Source organism: Lithobates pipiens, unplaced genomic scaffold (genome assembly GCF_037356315.1).
Source record: "Lithobates pipiens isolate NorthernLeopardFrog02 unplaced genomic scaffold, aLitPip1_a1.2 Scaffold_22, whole genome shotgun sequence".
Classification (NCBI taxonomy): Eukaryota; Metazoa; Chordata; class Amphibia; order Anura; family Ranidae; genus Lithobates; species Lithobates pipiens.
This window is the reverse complement of record NW_027507784.1, coordinates 138369991-138390236: the sequence shown is the minus strand read 5'-3', so window position 1 is coordinate 138390236 and position 20246 is coordinate 138369991. Positions and strand designations below refer to the sequence as shown.

The window sequence follows — 20246 nt, the reverse complement described above, 5'->3', positions numbered from 1 at the left end:
TTTCTAGTTTTGCAGCCTGTACTGTCACTGTGGGACAAATCTAGTCATTTCTCCTGTCTAATATGAACCAACATCTATGAACCAACATTAGCCTTCTTCACAATGAAGGGGCGTTCTCACTCAGAAGAGGGATGTCTGTTACAGTTTGTCTTTCTCTGGGTCACAGACATTTCGGACATCTATGTTCAATAGGTGGTTTCCAAGTGGTGCAAAATAGAATTTCAGATTCTACCCCCACGTTTTGTTTTTTTCCTCTCAAACCAACCAAATTCTGCTCGAGGACAGTCACAAGTGCAGACTGGCCTGAACCATCTCTTGTCCCAGGGAGTGGCACCTTAACAAATGCCTTTATTTTCCCAAAGTTTCACATGGAATCCGCAATATCATTTATTGCCTCTCTGAGATGAGGGGAATATTTAGCATCAGTAGACATCCAAGTTGCTTATCTACAGTACATGTTCCTGTTTTACCTAATGCACAAGTGCTCAATTTGCTTTGCAGTAGGAGACAAACACTTCCAGTTTGCTGCACTGCCAGTGGCCTACCCTCTTTACCCAGATTATTCACAAAGGTACTTGCATCCCTACCTGCCCTTAAGAGTAATGTAGATGACCACTTTCTAAAGGATTCATCTCCGTTTGCAGCTATCTGAACATTTTTTAAAGCACTCTTCAGATATTTAGAGATTTTGTTTGGGTAACTTTCAGTCGGAAGGTGGATTACCACAATCGTCACTGTATGGCCTATGGGGAATGGGCCCTTTATCCAAACGTCTTTAATCCCCTTTGAAATGAAGTGCCTCCTCATATGGACATCTTCGGTTCCAGGCTCAGCAACAAGTTACCACTGTTTGTAGCTTGGGCCAAGGATCCTGTAGCACTGGCAATGGATGCTCTGGTAATTACCTGGATGCAGTTCAACTTAATCTATGCCTTTCCTCAAGTGTAAGAGAAGAAACCGATTCTCATTGCACCAAAGTTTCCCAGAAAAGTCTGGTACACAGACATACTCATACTTTTAGAAGATTATCCCTAGTCTGTTCCAAACAGACCAGGCTATCTGTCTCAGGGCCACCAGTTCTTTCCTGCTTCTCAGTGACTGGCTTTAATGACATGGCTGTTGAAACCCAGGTCTTGAGGGACAGGGGTATCGATTTTTCTGGAAATCCTTCTTTGTTGATCTGCTATGATGTATCCAATGTGCTCATATGTTATACTAACAGGCCCTCTGGTTTCTTTTTTGCAGAATAGTTTTGCTCTGGTGGATGACTATCTCTGGGTAAAGGAAGTTTCATCTTATCGAGTATCAGATGGAAACTGACATTGTACAAACTTATGAGGAGGCTTGTTGGCCCCTAATGTTGATATGGGAACGCATAAATCAGGCATACAGTTCTGATTCTCCTCCTACGGGCTGGGGTCTCCAAAAAGGAGAATTTGGATTCCAATCCTGGATATTCTCAAACAGCGAAAGATACACTGTCGTCTGGGATAAAGGTCGCTCTTACTGGAAAGTGAATTCTCCATTCGAAACACAGCTGTATTTTATCGGGCCCCTTTTTATAGATAAATCAAGGAAAGGCCTACATGTACCTCCTTTATTTACTGTGATAAACTCGGATAAGGATATCTTATTCCCTGCCAATCCTACAAGAGTGTCAGAAAAACTTGTAAAAATTGCAAAATATGTGTTTAAGCCATTCACAACAAAGGTTCCTGATTCTACTACATCACAGCAGTGATTGTCACTTTTAAAGTGCCATATTTCCATATGGCCTCCAAAATGACAACACTTATGGACATGCCAGGTTTTATGCAGATCAGGGGCACTTCTAAATCATGAGGCGGAAGGGTATATTATGAAAATGCTTGCTGATGATTTTATAATAATTAGAACTTGGCTTCTAAAAGTTAGCCCTTGTCTTTACGTCTCTTTGTGTTTAATGTACATGTGTGAAATTTGGATATCTGAGCATAGAAGAATATGGCAACAAGTATCCTGTTAAGTCTTAATTGAGGGACATTGAATCATGAAAGTATGCATTAAGATATGCAGAATCCACTAAAAATCAGAAGTCCTCCAAGATTTATCAGAAGACAATGTCATCTGACCGGTGACCAAAGACTGCATCGTTTCCACATTTCTTGATGTCAATTGTCCAGTAAATTGAGACCGCTTGCAGCATACATCTGAAGTGTGTTACCGATCTCCTACACTGCAATATGTCTTTGAATTAGGCCTCACTGACTATCTGTAGACAGGTAGCTGTACCTGTACGCCGAAGCTACAACAGTGACTACAGGGTTTGTATATCAGTACACCCAGGTATGCATCTCTGTGAAAAAATACATTTTTTATTTAACACCAAGAATACTGAAAAGTCTTTGGAGAACTTTATAGACACTAATATTCCACTTACTCTTAGATGATGAAATCTACCCCAGTGCCATTCAATGTATCCGCATAAGCAATGCATCTATTTAGGGGGTTACATTCAATGGTTACGCAGCGTGGATTACTTATGCCTTAAAAGCCAACTTTTGTAGCCAGGAGCTTCAGTACTAAGCACTCTAAGATATGGGCCTGTTGGTTTGAGTTTAAAGGTTGTAAACCCTCACTTTTTCACCTTAATGCATTCTATGCATTAAGGTAAAAAAAAAACTCCTATGATGCAGCAGAGCCCCCCTGCTACTTGAACCGTTTTTTTCCAGCGATGAGAACGAGCACACCAGCTCCAGCCGGTGTCTCCGGTCCTGAATGGATAGATAGCAGGGCAGCCATTGACTCCCACTACTGTCAATCAAATCCAATGACACGGGGCTGGGTCCTGCTGTCTGTCAATGGACACAGCAAGACATGTGAGCACTAGTGCCCCGTGGGAGAGCGGCTCTCCAACAGGGCACTCGAGAAGAGGAGCCAGCAGTGCCAATGAGGGACCCCAGAAGACGAGGATCTGGGGCCACTCTGCGCAAAACCAACTGCACAGAGGAGGTAAGTATGACGTGTGTGTGTGTGTGTCCTTCCCTTTTAAAAAAAAAAAAAAACCTTTACATATACTTTAAAGGGGTTGTAAACCCTCATGGTTATTCATCTTAATGCATTCTCTGCATTGAGGTAAAAAAAAACTCCTGTAATGTACCAGCCCCCCAGTGCCCCCTTATACTTACCTGAACTCTGTCTTTCTCCAGCCAGGAATGAGACCAGGGCAGCCATTGGCTCCCGCTGCTGTCAATCAAATCCAATGACGCGGGCTGAGTCCACCTTTCTGTGTCTATGGATGCAAAAGCTGGACTCGGGAGCACGACTGCATAGGTACCCCCCCAAGGAGAGCGCTTCTCCTAGGTGGTTCCCAATGCGTTGAGGGACCCCAGAAGAGGAAGGCCACTCTGTGCAAAACGAACTGTATAGTGGCGGGAAGTATGATGTGTATGTTATATTTTTAAAAAAGAGGGTTTAATAACCCTTTCAAGTGGTTGTAAACCCTAAAACAAAAACAAAAAACTGCAAGATAAAGGCATAATGAGCTAGTATGCATAGCATACTAGCTCATTATGAACTACTTACCTGAGATTGAAGCCCCCGCAGCTGTTCTCGTTCACTGCACCGGCGACCGACATCAATCCCGGAGTTACTTCTCGGGATCGCGGGCTTCGGCGCTGTGATTGGCTGGAACTGTGATAATGTCACTGCCTTGCGGGAGCTGCCGGTAACGGCACAGTCTAACTGTTGCTTCAGTTTACTTGAGTGCGCATGTGTCGATTTACGTCAGCAAATACAGGGGATATCTCCTAAACTGTGTAGGTTTAGGAGATATCCAGTGTAGCTACAGGTAAGACTATAATTAGCAAAAAGTGGTTGTAAAGGGTTTACAACCACTTTAACCCTTTTCAGCCACCATCTCCCGGCCCTTTTTAAAACTTCAAGTGGCTGCTTTGATTGGCTGTCACATGAACGAAAATCTCAGTCACAAATATGCATCCAGTGACCGTACTGGGAGTGTGCAGGGCGCACTCTCTGCAGTTTTGTGTTTTCATAGGGCTGCATATATGCAGGCTCTCGGCATTAACCACTTGCTTACTGGGCACTTAAACCCCCCTCCTGCCCAGACCAATTTTCAGCTTTCAGCGCTGATGCACTTTGAATGACAATTGCGCGGACATACAACACTGTACCCAAATTAAATTTTTATCATTTTTTTCCCACAAATAGAGCTTTCTTTTGGTGGTATTTAATTACAGCTGGGAGTTTTATTTTTTGCTAAACAAACAAAAAAAGATGCAAAAAAAATAAAAATCATGTTTAATAGTTTGTTATAAAATTTTGCAAACAGGTAATTTTTCTCCTTCATTGAAGTGCGCTGGTGGGCACTGATAGGCTGCATTAGTGGGCACTGATAGGCTGCAATGGTGGGCACTGATAGGCTGCACTGGTGGGCACTGATAGGCATAGTTAAGGCGGCACTAATAGGCACAGATAAGGCGGCACCAATGGGCACAGATAAGGCGGCACTGATGGGCTAAGATGGCACAGATGGGTGGCACTAAGGGGCACTGATAGGTACCACTGATAGATAGGACTGATGGGCACTGATGGGCGGCACTGATGGGCACTGAAGTGCGCTGATGAGGCGGCACTGATAGGCTGCACTGGTGGGCACTGATAGGCTGCATTGGTGGGCACTGATAGGCTGCACTGGTGGGCACTGATAGGCATAGTTAAGGCGGCACCAATGGGCACAGATAAGGCGGCACTGATGGGCTAAGATGGCACAGATGGGTGGCACTAAGGGGCACTGATAGGTACCACTGATAGATAGGACTGATGGGCACTGATAGGTGGCACTGCTGGGCACTGATGGGCGGCACTGATGGGCACTGGTAGATGACACTGATGGGCACGGATATGTGGCACTGGGGTGCAGCACCTTTGTTGAGGCAGATTGTGGGCACTGCTGAGTGGCACGGCTGGGTGGCACTGTGAGCACTGCTGGGTGGCAATATGGGCACTGACGGGGGGCACTTATTTTTTATTGAGGTGGCACTGGCAGGGGGCAGGTGGGCACTGACAGGGCTGGCCGTGATCGGGACTGATGTCCCGATCCCGGCCGCCGGTGATCGGCTCTTTTTTTTTCTCCTAGCACTGTCAGCACGAGGAGGAATAATAGCCGATTACCGGCTCCGTTGTATCACATGATCAGCTGTCATTGGCTGACAGCTGATCACGTGATAAGGGGTCGGGATCAACCCCTTGCTCGGATCAGTGATCAGGCGAGTCTCATAGACTCGACGATCACAGAGCGCGCCGCACGCGCCCCTCAGGGGGCGCGCAGGCCGCTCGTGCACGGGACCACGTCAATAGACGTAGTCCTGGCAAAGGAGGTCCGCGCTGTAGCCGTCATTCGGCTATAGCGCGGGTCTCAAGTGGTTAAAGCCCACCTGCTGAGAGGCCGCATATATGTGTGCAGGTGGTGGGAAGAGGTTAAGTTCTCAAATGTTTGTCAAAAGTATTTCAGGTTCCTAAGCTAAATTGTTGGACAATATTGTTCAGCTGTTTCTTTGGGATAAATGGTTTGGTCATTTGAAAAGTGCTGGCCGCATTGCATCTTATCTCCCATCTCTTTTCCTTCTTTCTTTTCTCTCTTTTTTTTTTTTTTTTTCTTTTCTTGTTCTTTCCCTTTTGGCTTTTTTCCTCCCTTTCTTTTCGTAAGAAAACAAAATGTGATCTTGTGACTTGCGTATTATGGGTAACTAATTCTGGATGCCCAATTTTTTATGCAACTTGTTTCCATGGGGGCCTGTGTATTACACCTATTCTGATCATGTGTAACAATACCTGCTGTTTCTGTGCTTACTTATTCTTTATGTGAGCTTTGTTAGTGTATTTTGTATAATCTTTGTACTTGGCAATAAAAGTTATTGATATTTATATGTCCCTTTTAATTACTCGTCTACCAGCACTGTTTATAAATGGTAGCTGGTAAAGCTGAACTTTAAGCATAGCTGGTTGTGTGTTTTTTAAATTTGTAGAACAGGCGATGAGCTTTCAGGTAGAAGTCGCTTCGACTCCAAAAAACAAGTGGCTGAGCTAAGGTTTTACTTGCTATGGGGGGGCCCCCGAGCCGAGTCGCTGCTCCCCGTGTCCATTCAGATCTCCCTCCCTCTCCTGTAAAACCCACCTATTTGAGATCAATGGGGCCACACCATAACTGCAAGCTAAACACTTGGTTCTGCAATGTAAAATTGCCATTCAGCAATTTAAAAAAAGGTAGCAGTAGCGCACCTAAAAACATGGCAGCTGCTTCTATAACGCCTTTTAAAAAAAATCCACCGCGCAGTTTTTCAGAGGGCAGTAAACATTCCTGCCAGTGTGAAGGAGCCCTAAGATTTTATTTTAAAGTGTTGCTAAATCTACAACCGTGCTTTTCTGCAGCTTCTCCATTGCAGTCTATTGAACCTGAAATGCAAAAAAATCAGCTTTTTGCATTTAAAAAAGTCCCTGAACCTTTCCAAAATATGCAGAGGCACAAAAAAATGTATTGATGTGATTGTGTTCCATAGGAACACATGTTTAAAAATGTCCTACTTTTCTGTAAAAAAGCATGGAAAAATGCGTTGTGTGAATGAAGCCTAAAAACGGGTGGAACGTGTAACATGTTCCCAAAGGTGAACTTATCTTTTGCCCCCACCCACTTCTGGAGTTGCATGCTAAGCCAATGCACACATTGTCAGTGAGCTTCTTGCTTCTATACACAGCCATCGATAGTTCTGTACCTTCTTCGTGCACAGATCGCTCAATTGGCAGAGTGTGCAGGAGCTGAGCAATCACATAACGACCTCTGTAGAGCAGAGCTGTAGTATTGATAACAGGAAGTGTGTCCCTGGAAGTCTGTAAAGCTCACCATACACTATACAATCTGATAGTAGATCTAAAGGCGATTGTACAATTAACTCTAGTGCAGGTGCTTGTCTGATTGGATACAGACTGATTTGGATAGATAGGTGTGTCCAACTATTATATAGTTTTGCTAAATACAAAGGAGATTGTGCAGAGATTGTACAATCGGATTGTGTAGTTAATGGCAAAACCATGTAAGCAATGTAAAGCCACACTAGACGAGAACAATTACAAAAAAAAAGTTGGAAGACAGCTGCTGGCACAGGTCAACAAATACTAACCTATCCAATATATTCTAAAACAAAGTGCGGTGCTTATCATAAATGAATGAAACCTAAATAGAAAAAGGTATGTAAAAAAAATATATATTTAAAAAAATGTTGAAAAGCAGTCTTCAACAGCCCATAAATAGAAAAGTATACAGACCAATAAACAAAAAAATAAAGCCCAAAACTTGTGTGATGCTTCCCAGATTGGTTCCAATAGAGAAAACATGCAGACCCAAAGACTCCCAAGTTGTCCAGTTAAGTGACGGTAAGGAATGGCTGATTACCTGAAATCATTGACTTCCAAATGAAAAACCAAATGCTTTGTAGGGGTTGAACCCCAAACAAATTCTCATTCGTTAAGGCAGCTCCTGGTAACCTCCGCTCCTCAGCTCCACTCTCATTGTGGGAGGATATATATATGACATAAAAAACTTTAATATGTACCGGTAGAGCTTTATTATAAAATCAAACAGTGTTGCACTCTCTCACATGTCAGTAGTTAAAAACACGTATTCAATATTGTATCAGCTGCAGCGGCCGTTGTACTTGGTTATGTCATGTTAGGTACCGCCCAACACTTTTTGTCATACTTTTGGTGTCGCCAGGGTCTGGCTGTTGGTTTTGCTAGCAGTGGAGACAATATGATGGTCAGACCAAGTGTCAGCTGACAGTGGACCACAGCGGAGTAGGTGAGTTATGGCTTGGCAGCAGTAGGTAGGAACAAACTGGACTGGCACAGACTTAGTAGTAGTAGACAGTAGACAGGTGATGAGCAGCCACTAGGCGGGTAGAAGACATGCTTGCAGTGGAGGACCAGTAGCAAACTGAGCAGTAGCAGAGTCCAGCAAGCCAGGACAGGTACTGGTAGTTAGATCAAGTACAGGTGTGCAAGTGTTTCATCAGATTAGGCGACCCGTCAGAATGTTTAACAGAAGTGATGTTTGGTCATCGCCATCTTGCTATGCCCCACACTCCTCCACAGTAAGGATGCACTGAAAAGGGGGAAAGCGGACCTCTTGTTGCACCCACCAGAGTTTTGCATTTTACACTTATTTTTAATAGTAAAGTGAGGTTATATAGTGATATACAGGACTTAAAACTCTGTATGAATGTTTAGATGTTGAATTTTAAAAGCAGCAGCAAGCTTGCTGATCTCACAGGTTTGCTAATCTGACAGAAGTTCTAAGTACTGTATTTCACTATATAACCTCACTTTACTATATAACCTTACCCCTTCTCGGTGTATCCTTACTATGGAGGAGTGCAGGGTGTAGCAAGATGGCGGTGACAGAACGTCATGTCCGTTACACATTCTGACAGATCGGCTAATCTGACGAAACACAGGCAGAAGTGTAGTCAGGGTACAGGTCAGAGTCTGTAACGGATCAGCAGTGCAGAAGCAAAGGGAGCAGGCAGAAGCAGAGGTCATGAGACCATCCAGAATCCGTGCAGGCAGAGTTCAAGGAATGGTCAGGACAAGCCAGGTCAGTAATTGGAATCATGCAGAGTAAGGATGAGCTGAACACCCCCCGGTTCGGTTTGCACCAGAACCTGCGAATGGACGGAAAATTTGTACGAACTTTAGAACCCCATTAAAGTCTATGGGACTTGAATGTTCAAAATCAAAACAGCTAATTTTAAAGGCTAATATGCAAGTTATTGTCCTAAAAAGGGTTTGGGGACCCGGCTCCTGCCCCAGGGGACATGTATCAATGCAAAAAAACTTTTAAAAACTACAGTTTTTTTCGGGAGCACTGATTTTAATGATGCTTAAAGTGAAAAAAAAAGGTGAAATATTCCTTTAAATATCGTGCTCGGGGGTGTGCCTGTGAAGTGGCACGCATTTCCTGTGTTTAGAACAGTCCCTGCAAATGACATTTCTAACGGAAAAAAACGTTTAAAACTGCTTGCGGTTTTAATGTAATGTCTGGTTTCGGCAATACGGATGAAAATCATTGAGAAAAATGGCATGGGTAGACCCCCCTGCCCATTACCAGCCCCTTTGCGTCTTGTATGGATATTAAGGGGAACCCTGTACCCAAATAAAAAAAAGGAAAGGGGTGTGGGGCCCCCAGGCCCTATATACTCAGAATAGTAGTATACAGGCGGTGCAAACAAGACAGGGACTGTAGGTTTTTTTTCTGCTAAGTAGAATCAGTTTGTAATTTTGAACTGGTACATTTTTTACGTGTAGCTCCAGTCCAAAAAGCTATTTTTAAGCTTTTTGGGAAACATAAGGAAGGCTTGTCACCCCTATATAATTTTTTTGGCCGTCCGTCTTTTTTCATCTCATTTCCTGTTGTCTCCTTCCGTTTGCAAGTAGGAGACGTTTGTAAGTTGGATGTTTGAAAGTAGGGGCCTATATGAGCTGCAGAAATTTGGGCCTAAGGTGTTGGTGTTGCCACAACACTGTAAGCCCTTACAGTTACTCTTGGTGTGCGCTGGAATGCCCCGCTGTGAACTATTATATCAAGAATTGTAATTACATGCCATTGTTGAAAAGTGGTTGAAAAATTGGGTCTTTGGTAGTGGAGGTGCTGGTGCCACAACCCTAAGTCCTCACAGTTACTCTCACGGGCCCTGCTGTGAAATAATATATGAAGAATTGCAATTACATGCACCTGTTAAGCAGGGGCTGAAAAATTGGGCCTTAGGCACTGGTGCCACAACACTGCAATACCTCACAGAAACTCTAGTTGGAGAGCAGGAATGAGCCCTGCTGCAAAGTATTGCATCAAAAATTGTAATTACATGCCTCTGTTAAACAGGGGCTGAAAAATTGGGCCTTAGGCACTGGTGCCACAACATTGCAACCACTCACAAATATTGTAGTTGAGTGCAGCAACGAACCCTCCTGCAAAATATTGCATCAAAAATTGTAATTGCACGCCCCTGTTAAACAGGGGCTGAAAAATTGGGCCTTAGCCACTGGTAGCGGCGCCCAGAACCAAAAATGTTCTTCCAAGCTATCAGCAGGATCATTGAGGAGGAAGAGGATAGTCAGTCAGCATAACAGGATAGTCACTCAGCATAGGCAGTCTTGAAGGGATGTTACATCAGCTTCAGGTGCTTGGTAGCTGGTGGTGATCCAAGACTGATTCATCTTTATGAAGGTCAGTCGATCAACCGAGTCGGTGGACAGACGCACCCTGTGATCGGTTACAAAGCCTCCAGCAGCACTGAATGTGCATTCCGAAAGAACACTGGATGCAGGACAGGCCAGTAGCTCATCTGCATACTCTGCAAGCTCTGGCCAGTGATCCATCCTCAAGACCCAGTAACCCAGAGGATTTTTGGTGGGAAAGGTGTCCAAGTCTGACCTTGCCCCTAGGTATTCCTGAACCATGTAAATCAGACGCTGGTGATGGTTGCTGGAACCAATCATACCTTGGGGCTGCGGACTAAAAAATTGTCTGAACTCATCGGTCAGATGGCCACCTTCTCCACCGCTCCTTCTGTGACTGACTAAAGCCTCAGCAACATGTTGTTCAGGACCAGGAATTTGTAACCTCCCAGTCTCTGGGAATGCGTTGCACAGACCTTTCTGCAAGGCCTCCCGCAGATGTCTCGTCCTCTGCGACGGCAAGATAAGGTCTGCAACCTTACCCTTGTACCGTGGATCAAGGAGAGTTGCCAGCCAGTAATGATCCCTCTCCTTAATCTGAAGAATACAAGGATCCTTCTGCAGGATCAGGGAGGCCATGCAGTGTAGGTTAGCTGAGGCATTCGGTCCGGAGTCCTCTGGGTCACTAAGGATGACATGATCCACAGTACCTCCTCCCATCCACTTACAAGTCCATAGGTTTCGTGGGACTGTAATTCATCCCTAAAAGACTGCTGCTGATGCTGAGTGCCAGGCTCCACATCCATGCTGACACAATCCTCGTCCTTCTCCTCCTCCTCTTCCTGTGTGATCGGCGGGATAGCAGGAACACTGGCTGGATAAAGGGGGCCTTGAGAGGCAAGGAAGTCCTCCTCTTCCTACCTCTGTTCTGCCTCAAGTGCCCTGTCCATTATTCCACGCAGCGTGTGCTCCAACAGGTGAACAAGAGGTACAGTGTCACTGATGCATGCACTGTCACTGCTCACCATCCTCGTGGCCTCCTCAAATGGAGACAGGACAGTGCATGCATCCCTGATCATGGCCCATTGGTGTGGGAAAAAAAAACTGAGCTCCCCTGACCCTGTCACAGATTAGGAGCTTCTTGGGCAGGTTCAATTCCTTTTGAAGCTCAGCCAACCGAGCACTGGCATTATATGACCGACGGAAATGCACACAGACTTTTCTGGCCTGTCTCAGGACATCCTGTAAGCCTGGGTACCTGCCCAAGAACCACTGCACCACCAAGTTAAGGACTTGAGCCACACAGGGCACATGGGTCAGTTGTCCCTGTCGGAGGGCGGAGAGGAGGTTGGTGCCATTGTCGCAAACCACTATTCTTGGCTTAAGCTGGCGTGGTGTCAACCACCTCTCAGCCTGCCCCTGCAGAGCTGACAGAATATCTGCCCCAGTGTGGCTCCTGTCCCCTAAGCACACCAGCACAAGCACAGCATGGCATCTTTTTGCCTGCATACTTGCGTAGCCCCTTAACGCCTACGGAGCACTGCTGGTTCAGAGGACATAGCAAAGGAAGAGGCCATGGAGGAAGAAGAAGAGGAGGGGGTGGAGGAGAGAGGTGTGTCACAACCAGTAGTAGCATTTTGGAGGGGTGGTGGCGGAACAACCTCCAACACTACTGCAACTTGTCCTGCATCCTTTCCAGCTGCCAGAAGAGTCACCCAATGCGCCATGAAAGATGCCTGCTGTACCATAAGTCAGTGGTAATATGCACTTTACCGATGACCGCCCTGTCCAGTGAGGCATGGATATTGCCTTCCACATGCCGGTAGAAAGACGGAATCGCCTTCCGTGAGAAAAAGTGGTGTTTGGGAACCTGTCACTGAGGAACTGCACATTGCACAAACTCACGGAAGGGGGCCGAGTCTACCAACTGAAAAGGCAGCAGTTGAAGTGCTAGCAATTTAGCCAAGCTAGCATTCAGCCGCTGGGCATGTGGATGGCTGGGAGTGAACTTCTTTTGATGGTCCAGCAGCTGGGGCAGGGAAATTTGCCTGGTACAATCGGATGCTGGTGTACTGCTAGCAGAGTGCCCACAAGTACTTGGCTGTGACACACCTAATTCTACACCTTCATTCCTCTCAGTGCAGGTTTCAGAGAGGACTGAAGGTATAGTGGGGTTGGAGATCTCAGCTCATGAGGAGCGAGGAGAGGTCCGCTTTGTTCTTTGGTGTGGGTCTTTAAGGTACGCTTGCCAACAAGCTGCATGGCAGGTCAACATGTGTCTGGTCAAGCATGTGGTGCCCAAGCGGCTGATGTTTTGGCCACGCGAGATACGCTTGAGACATATGTTGCAAATATCAGAGGTGCGATCTGATGCACTCGTCTCAAAAAAAGGCCCACACCAATGAACTTTTGGAATAATGCGTAGAGGCAGCGCCCTGCACAGGCTGAGCTCTGTGGTGTAATTCAGTCGGTGTACTGCCCTTAAGCTGGCCCCTGGATGGCATCCTGCCTCGTTGGAGATGTTCCTCCTCCTCTTCTCTCCTATCAGGCACCCATGTGAAGTCAGTGACCTCATCATCCCCTCCCTCCTCATCACTGGAGCAAACCTGGCAGTATGCTGCAGCTGGTGGAACATGACTGCCAGATTGCTGTCCTTCTTGGGCATCCCCTCTCTCTGGGGGCTCTACTGCCTTCCTTTAGCTGGGTGTCATCATCAGAACCTTCAAAACACTGGTCATCCTCCTGGAGCATGTACCCAACACTGTGCACAAACAGTTAGGGGGACTCCTCAGGAGGACATGGTGGGTCTAGGGAAGGAGTGACTGATGCCAATGAGATGAGGGAAGAGGCCGCCTTGGCAGCTGCTTTGCTAGTACCCTGAGCATGGGTGAGAGAGGATGAGGAGGGCTTGGTCATCCACTCTACCAAGTCTTCGGCATGTTGTGGCTCAACACGTTCAGCTGCTGAAAATAAGGACAATCGTGTCCCATGGCTAACTGCTGATGACGATGAACCGCGTCCACGACCAACACTCTAGACACAGAGCCTGCTTGCCCTCTTTTATTGGCTTGTGAACGTCTGCGTCTCCTTGTTGGCCTTCCAGACATACTAATGGCCTGCAGGGAGATGAGAACACCAGCAATTGGGGTAGCTTTAGGTGCACACTGAGCAGATGACACAGTACTCCCTACTGTAATTACTGCAGCTACCTGCCTGTTGTATAGGATCTGAAGAACACAAGGGTAGTTTCAGGTGTACACTGTGCAGGTGGCACAATACACCGACTGTAACTGCTGCAGCTGCCTTTGCTATAGGACCAGAATAACACCAGCAATTGGGGTAGCTTCAGGTGTACACTGTGCAGGTGGCACAATACACCAACTGTAACTGCTGCAGCTGTCTTTGCTATAGGACCAGAATAACACCAGCAATTGGGGTAGCTTCAGGTGTACACTGTGCAGGGGGCACAATACACCGACTGTAACTGCTGCAGCTGCCTGTGGTATAGGACCAGAACAACACCAGCAATTGGGGTAGCTTCAGGTGTACGCTATGCAGGGGGCACAATGCACAGACTGTAATTGCACTAGGTTCAAAAGAAATGAAGCCACTGTATCTGCCTATCGGTCTCTCTATGAGCCGCAAGACACGGTCTCTGCCTATCTGTCTCTCTCTAAGCCACCGCAACCCACTACGCAAGGCCACCCCGCAGGTGGCCTTATATAGTGTGGGGCGTGTACTAAACCCCCTGAGCTATAATTGGCCACAGGCATCCTGCCTGTGGCCAATTATGACTCTTCTCGCTGCCTACGCTGTGATTGGCCAAGCATGTGGGTCATAGTGCATGCTTGGCCAAACATCAGCCAGCAATGCACTGCGATGCTGCAGTGCATTGTGGGCCATGAGCGCCACATGGATATGGTGCGAACGGGCGAACACCCAGCTTATCCCTAATGCAGAGTAACAGAATGCAGGTTGCATTGGAACACTGTAGATGAGACAGCACTGACTTTGTTTAAATAGCCATTTGGCGATAGGAACTGTCACAGATGCACGTGTATGCACATGCTTCTGTGCACATACACATTTCCTAAGTGAATGTGAAGGGCAAGGGCAGGAACTGGCCTGTGATTGTGCACAGGAATCCACCCAGAGGGGCCATCTTACTGGCTTGCCCTTCCTGACAAAAGCCTTTAACCCATTGAATGCTGTGTGGGAAAATCCTGATCGATTTACTATCAGATTTGAATTACCATTTGGCCCTGAGTATCATTGAGGGATTAATCTTGATGCTGAGAATCTTATCCAACTGGTGCTATCTTCCCTTGTTTTATACGTTTATTGAGTGCCTCTCTTGTAGTGCACGCTATATATATATTACATATTGTGCCTTGTTTGGATTGTAATTGGTTCTAACCACACTTCAGAGGTATCTTTTGAACCTTTCCAGAACATTTTCCTTTTCATCCTAACTTACAAGGTTGCCTTTTGTATATCTTCATCTCCTGCGAGGCATGTTTCCCTGAGCTAGCGGTCTTGTCCTATACATAACGCTTTCTGTCCCTGTACAGGATGAAATAATGTTGAGGCTCAGAGCCTCTTTCCTTCCTTATATAGCTTCAGCTTTCTTTTTCCTTCATTCTGTCCAGCTCCACTGCATCAGATGTTAACTTTCTTTTAAAGTAGCTCATGCTGTGTGGGGTTATCTCGCAGGCATTGATGTTTTGGTTCACGCTTGTATGGGTGGTGGTGGTTGCAGGAATCGCACCTGTTTCCACACTTCAAACAAGCACAGTCAAAGCGCACTGCTCTTTTGCAGATGAGCAGGGCTGCCATTTATTCTCAATGGCACACGCCACGCATCTAAATAGTGCATTTAGGGGTGCGAAAGGTCGCATGGTGCAAAAGTGTAGTGCCGTTTCCCTGCAGCTGCTGTTTTTAAAATTACCAGAACTTTTTTTTCCTGTGTTTTCCATAGGTAAAGTATCCCATTCAAATGAATGGGCCGCTGTGCCCACACAAACGTGGGCCGCACTGAACATGGAGCTGTGAACCAAGTCTGAATCTTTCTGGACTTCAAAGAAGGGGCCTCTGTTTGTGCTGAGGAATGCTTATTTGGTTGAAGTTCTGTATCTCTTTTGCAGATCACAAGTTTTGCAAGTTCTGTATTTGCCTCAGGGGAGTTTTTTCCCCACCCCACAGTAGCTTCTGCTTTAGGAGGTCCCAATGGTCAAAGAACAAAATCTGCACTGTGGCCTTCAATGAACGGAAGAGAAAATAGGATTTTTATACTAAAATTGTAAAAAAAATAAAAAATAAACTCTTCTCTGCGTTCATTGAAGGACACCACCCACCACCCCTCTGGTTGTTATGTCTGTGTCCAGCTGTTCTATATACTGCTTTGTGACTGACTGAGCTGCCTCTGGGAGTTGGGGAGCTTGGCCACCATCAGAGACTGCCCTTAGGCTAGGCTTTTGTTTTTTGTGCCTAGTGTCCTATTCCTAAAGGTGACACTATAACCCAATAGTCATAATAAAGATATTTGCTGTTAATTAATGCAGGGAAAAGAAAATTCTGGGGAGTAAAAATATTTTTTTTGTTGCAGAATTGTTTCAAAGATGTGACACAATAATTACACATATGACACAATCAACAATCTACTCCCCACATTTACCTCCACTGTCCTCATCACCAGAAAATACACTGTCAGAAATGTTGTAAATGTCTTACTAAATCTCCTTATTGTGGATCCATACTTATTAGTAGATACAAAATATTGAGGAAATTTAAATAAGGTATATGCAACTCATTTATGGTGATATGAATATAGTCAGACGTCTCGTGCCAAATCATCTGTTCGGACAAAGATTAAATTTCGGGCTGATTTGTTCGTGAAAAAATCAGCCGAAACGCAATCTTTGTCTGAATAGATGATTGTAACGATTTTGTCTGGAATGACTCTACTTGCTTTGTAATCTTTTTCTAAAGATTTGATGGAATAAAGCAACACATTTTTAAGTGCAGCAACCTTTGGAACTTTATTCTTATATATAAAAGGTCGATGGGAGGACCTGTTTGCTGGCATTAGATTGAAAGATGTGTGCGGTTCTCCTATACACTTTAACATATATATATATATATATATATATATATATATATATATATATATATATGTATGTATATATATATATTCTCTGCATCTGCAGCATCCAGCCAGTGTAGCCTAGATCTACATTCTACAGTGCATTCTACTATTTCTAATCTACTTCAGGCGGTGTATTTGTAAGTAAGAAAGTACACCCCTCACATTTTTGAAAATATTTCATTATATCTTTTCATCTGACAACATTGAAGAAATGACACTTTGCTACAATGTAAAGTAGTGAGTTAACAGCTTGTATAATGGTGTAATTTTTCTGTCCCCTCAAAATAACTCAACACACAGCCATTAATGTCTAAACCGCTGGCAACAAAAGTGAGTACACCCCTAAGCGAAAATTTCCAAATTGGGCCAGAAGTGTCAATATTCTGTGTGGCCACCATTATTTTCCAGCACTGCTTTAACCATCTTGGGCATGGAGTTCACCAGAACTTCACAGAGTGCCACTGGAGTCCTCTTCCACTCCTCTATGACGACATCACGGAGCTGGTGGATGTTAGAGACCTTGCAATCCTCCACCTTCCATTTGAAGATGCCCCACAGATGCTCGATAGGGTTTAGGTCTGGAGACATGCTTGGCCAGTCCATCACCTTTACCCTCAGCTTCTTTAGCAAGGCAGAGGTCGTCTTGGAGGTGTGTTTGGGGTCGTTATCATGTCGGAATACTGCCCTGCAACCCAGTCTCCAAAGGGCGAGGATCATGCTCTGCTTCAGTATGTCACAGTACAAGTTGGCATTCATGGGTCCCTCAATGAGCTGTAACTCCCCAGTGCCGGCAGCACTCATGTAGCCACAGACCATGACACTCCCACCACCATGCTTAGCTGTAGACAAGATACACTTGTCTTTGTACTCCTCACCTGGTTGCTGCCACACACGCGTGACACCATCTGAACCAAATAAGTTTATCTTGGTCTCAGACCATAGGACATGATTCCAGTAATCCAAGTCTTTAGCATACTGTGGGTTTTCTTGTGCATCATCTTTAGAAGAGGCTTCCTTATGTGATGACAGCTATGCAGACCAATTTGATGAAGTGTATGGCGTATGGCATGGGCGCTGACAGGCTGACCCCCCACACTTTCAACCTCTGCAGCAATGCTGGCAGCATTCATACGTCTATTTCCCAAAGACAACCTCTGGATATGACGCTGAGCATGTGCACTCAACTTCTTTGGTCGACCATGGCAAGGCCTGTTCTGAGTGGAACCTGTCCTGTGAAACCGCTGTATGGTCTTGGCCTCCATGCTGCAGCTCAGTTTCAGCGTCCTGGCTATCTTCTTATAGCCTAGACCATCTTTATGTAGAGCAACAATTCTTTTTTTTTCAGCTCCACAGAGAGTTCTTTGCAGCGATAACACCAAATTTAACACACCTGCTCCCCATTCACACCTGAGACCCTGTTAGCCCTTGTACACACGGTCGGAGATTCCGACAACCAAATCCGTCGGATTTTGTCCGAAACTGTTGCATACACATGGTCGGACAAAGTTGACAGAAAATCCGACGTGATGACTTTATTTCGTTACGACGGGACTACGTTCACGCTAGTAGCCAATAGCTTTGGTGTAGGAATTTGATCTGAACATGGGTGGCACTTTGTCTGATCGGAATTCTCTACACATGATCGGAGTATTTCCGATCAGAGCATTTTGTCGGAAAATTTTACCAACAAGTTGGAAAACTTGGCCCGTCGGATACTCCGACGGAAACAGTCCGATGGAGACCACACACAGTCGGAATATCCGACAAAACGGTCCAATCGGACACATTCCGTCGGAATCTCTGACCATGTGTACAAGGGCTAACACTAATGAGTCACATGACACCAGGGAGGGAAAATGGCTAATTGGGCCCAATTTGAATATTTTCCCTTAGTGGTGTACTCACTTTTGTTGCCAGTGGTTTAGACATTAATGGCTGTGTGTTTAGTTATTTTGAGGGGACAGCAAATTTACACTGTTATACAAGCTGTACACTCACTACTTTACATTGTAGCAAAGTGTCAATTCTTCAGTGTTGTCACATGAAAAGATAGAACAAAATATTTACACATATTTTTAGGGGTATACTCACTTTTTTGAGATACTGTATATACAGGCAGTCTAGTATGTGTTAATATATATATATATATATATATATATATATATATAGATATATATATAGATAGATAGATATATATAGTGAAGATCCTGACCTTTCTGTGGCCCTAAGCAAAGTTCTGCTAAACTATTTGCTAAACCATTTGCCATTGCCACATAGTCACACCTGACACTTTAGTGCCCCCAATACAATCCTCCCTCCTTTAACCCTTTCATGACTAAGCCTATTTCTGACATTTGGTGTTTACAAGTTAAAATCCATATTTTTTGCTGGAAAATTACTTAGAACCTCCAAACATTAAATATATTTTTTAGCAGAGAATCTAGAGAATAAAATGGCGATTGTTGCAATATTTTGTCACGCAGTATTTGTGCAGCGGTGTTTTAAACGCAACTTTTTGGGGAAAGGGTCGCTTTCATGAATTAAAAAGAAAAACAGTAAAGTTAGCCCAATTTTTTGTATAATGTGAACGATGTCATGCTTTATAATTGCACGCACTCATGGAATAACGACAAACTACGGTATCTAAAAATCTCCATAGGCGATGCTTTAAATTTTTTTATGGTTACCAGGTTAGAGCTAAAGAGGAGGTCTAGTGCTAGAATGATTGCTCTCGCTTTGACGATCGCAATGATACCTCACATGTGGGATTTGAACACCGTTTACATATGCAGGTGCGACTTCCGGATGCGTTTTCTTTGCTGCGAGAGCCCGCGGGGACGGGGGCCCTTAAAAAAAAGGTTTTTCTTATTTATTTTATATAATTAAATTGTGTTTAAAAAAAAATGTTTGATCACTTTTATTACTGTCACAAGGAATGTAAGCATCCCTTGTGACAGTAATAGGTGGTGACAGGTACTCTTTATGGAGGGATCGGGGGTCTAAAAGACCCCCGATCCCTCTTTTGCACTTCACAGTATTCAGATCGCTGTTTTCGGTAATTCTGAATACTGTATATTTTTTTTAAAACTGGTGCCATTGGCAGCCAAGTAAACAGGAAGTGACGTTGTGGCGTTGCTTCCATGTTCACAATCAGGAGACTGGAACTAAGCTGTTTCTGGCTTTGCACCAGCCTGGCCCTAGCCACCAGAAGTGTCGGACTGAGGATTGGGTCTCCCTCTGGGACGAGAAGCCCAGTCAGAGCGGCGAGAGGGGGGGGGGGTCCCATCCTGCTCCTCCGGGATAACAGCCGAGCGGATTTTAGCTGCATCGGTTGTTATCCCTGGAAAGCCAATCGCCCACTCTAAACAACGGTACTGGGATGATGGCTGCAGCTGCAGGCATCATCCCGGTATAACCCCCGAAAGCCCAGCGGAGCTCTAGGAGCAGAGCCGATCCACCCTTGGGGGGCCCCCCCCATAGCGGCGGGGCTCTACGCAGCTTGCGTAGTGAGCATATAGGGCAGATCGGCTATGTGTGTGTGTGTGTGTGTGTGTGTGTGTGTATATATATATATATATATATATATATATATATATATATATTATACTCTGCAGCATCCAGTCAGTGTAGCCTAGATCTACATTCTACAGTGCATTCCGTGGTGTACTATTTATAATCTACTTCAGGAGGTGTATTTGATATATATATATTTATATACTCTGCAGCTTTCAGTGAAGTCTATATCTACAGTGCATTCTGTGGTGTACTGTTTCTACTACTTTTCTGGTGGTGTACACAATACAGTGCAGCCGTAGTGCAGTTGGTATTACTTTTCTGGTGATGTACACAGTCCACAATACAGTGCAACAGTAGA

At 45.0% G+C, this 20246-nt stretch overlaps 1 long non-coding RNA gene across 2 annotated transcripts in view; it reads left to right on the top strand.

Annotated features, from left to right (window-relative positions):
- Positions 1 to 5925, top strand: part of LOC143924196 (uncharacterized) — a 28558-nt gene extending 22633 nt beyond the window's left edge. For both annotated transcript variants that reach the window (XR_013261839.1, XR_013261840.1), the window contains exon 3: positions 1246 to 5925. This is a non-coding gene — a long non-coding RNA (uncharacterized LOC143924196). The remainder of the gene's footprint in view (positions 1 to 1245) is intronic.
- The last annotated feature ends 14321 nt before the right edge of the window (positions 5926 to 20246 follow it).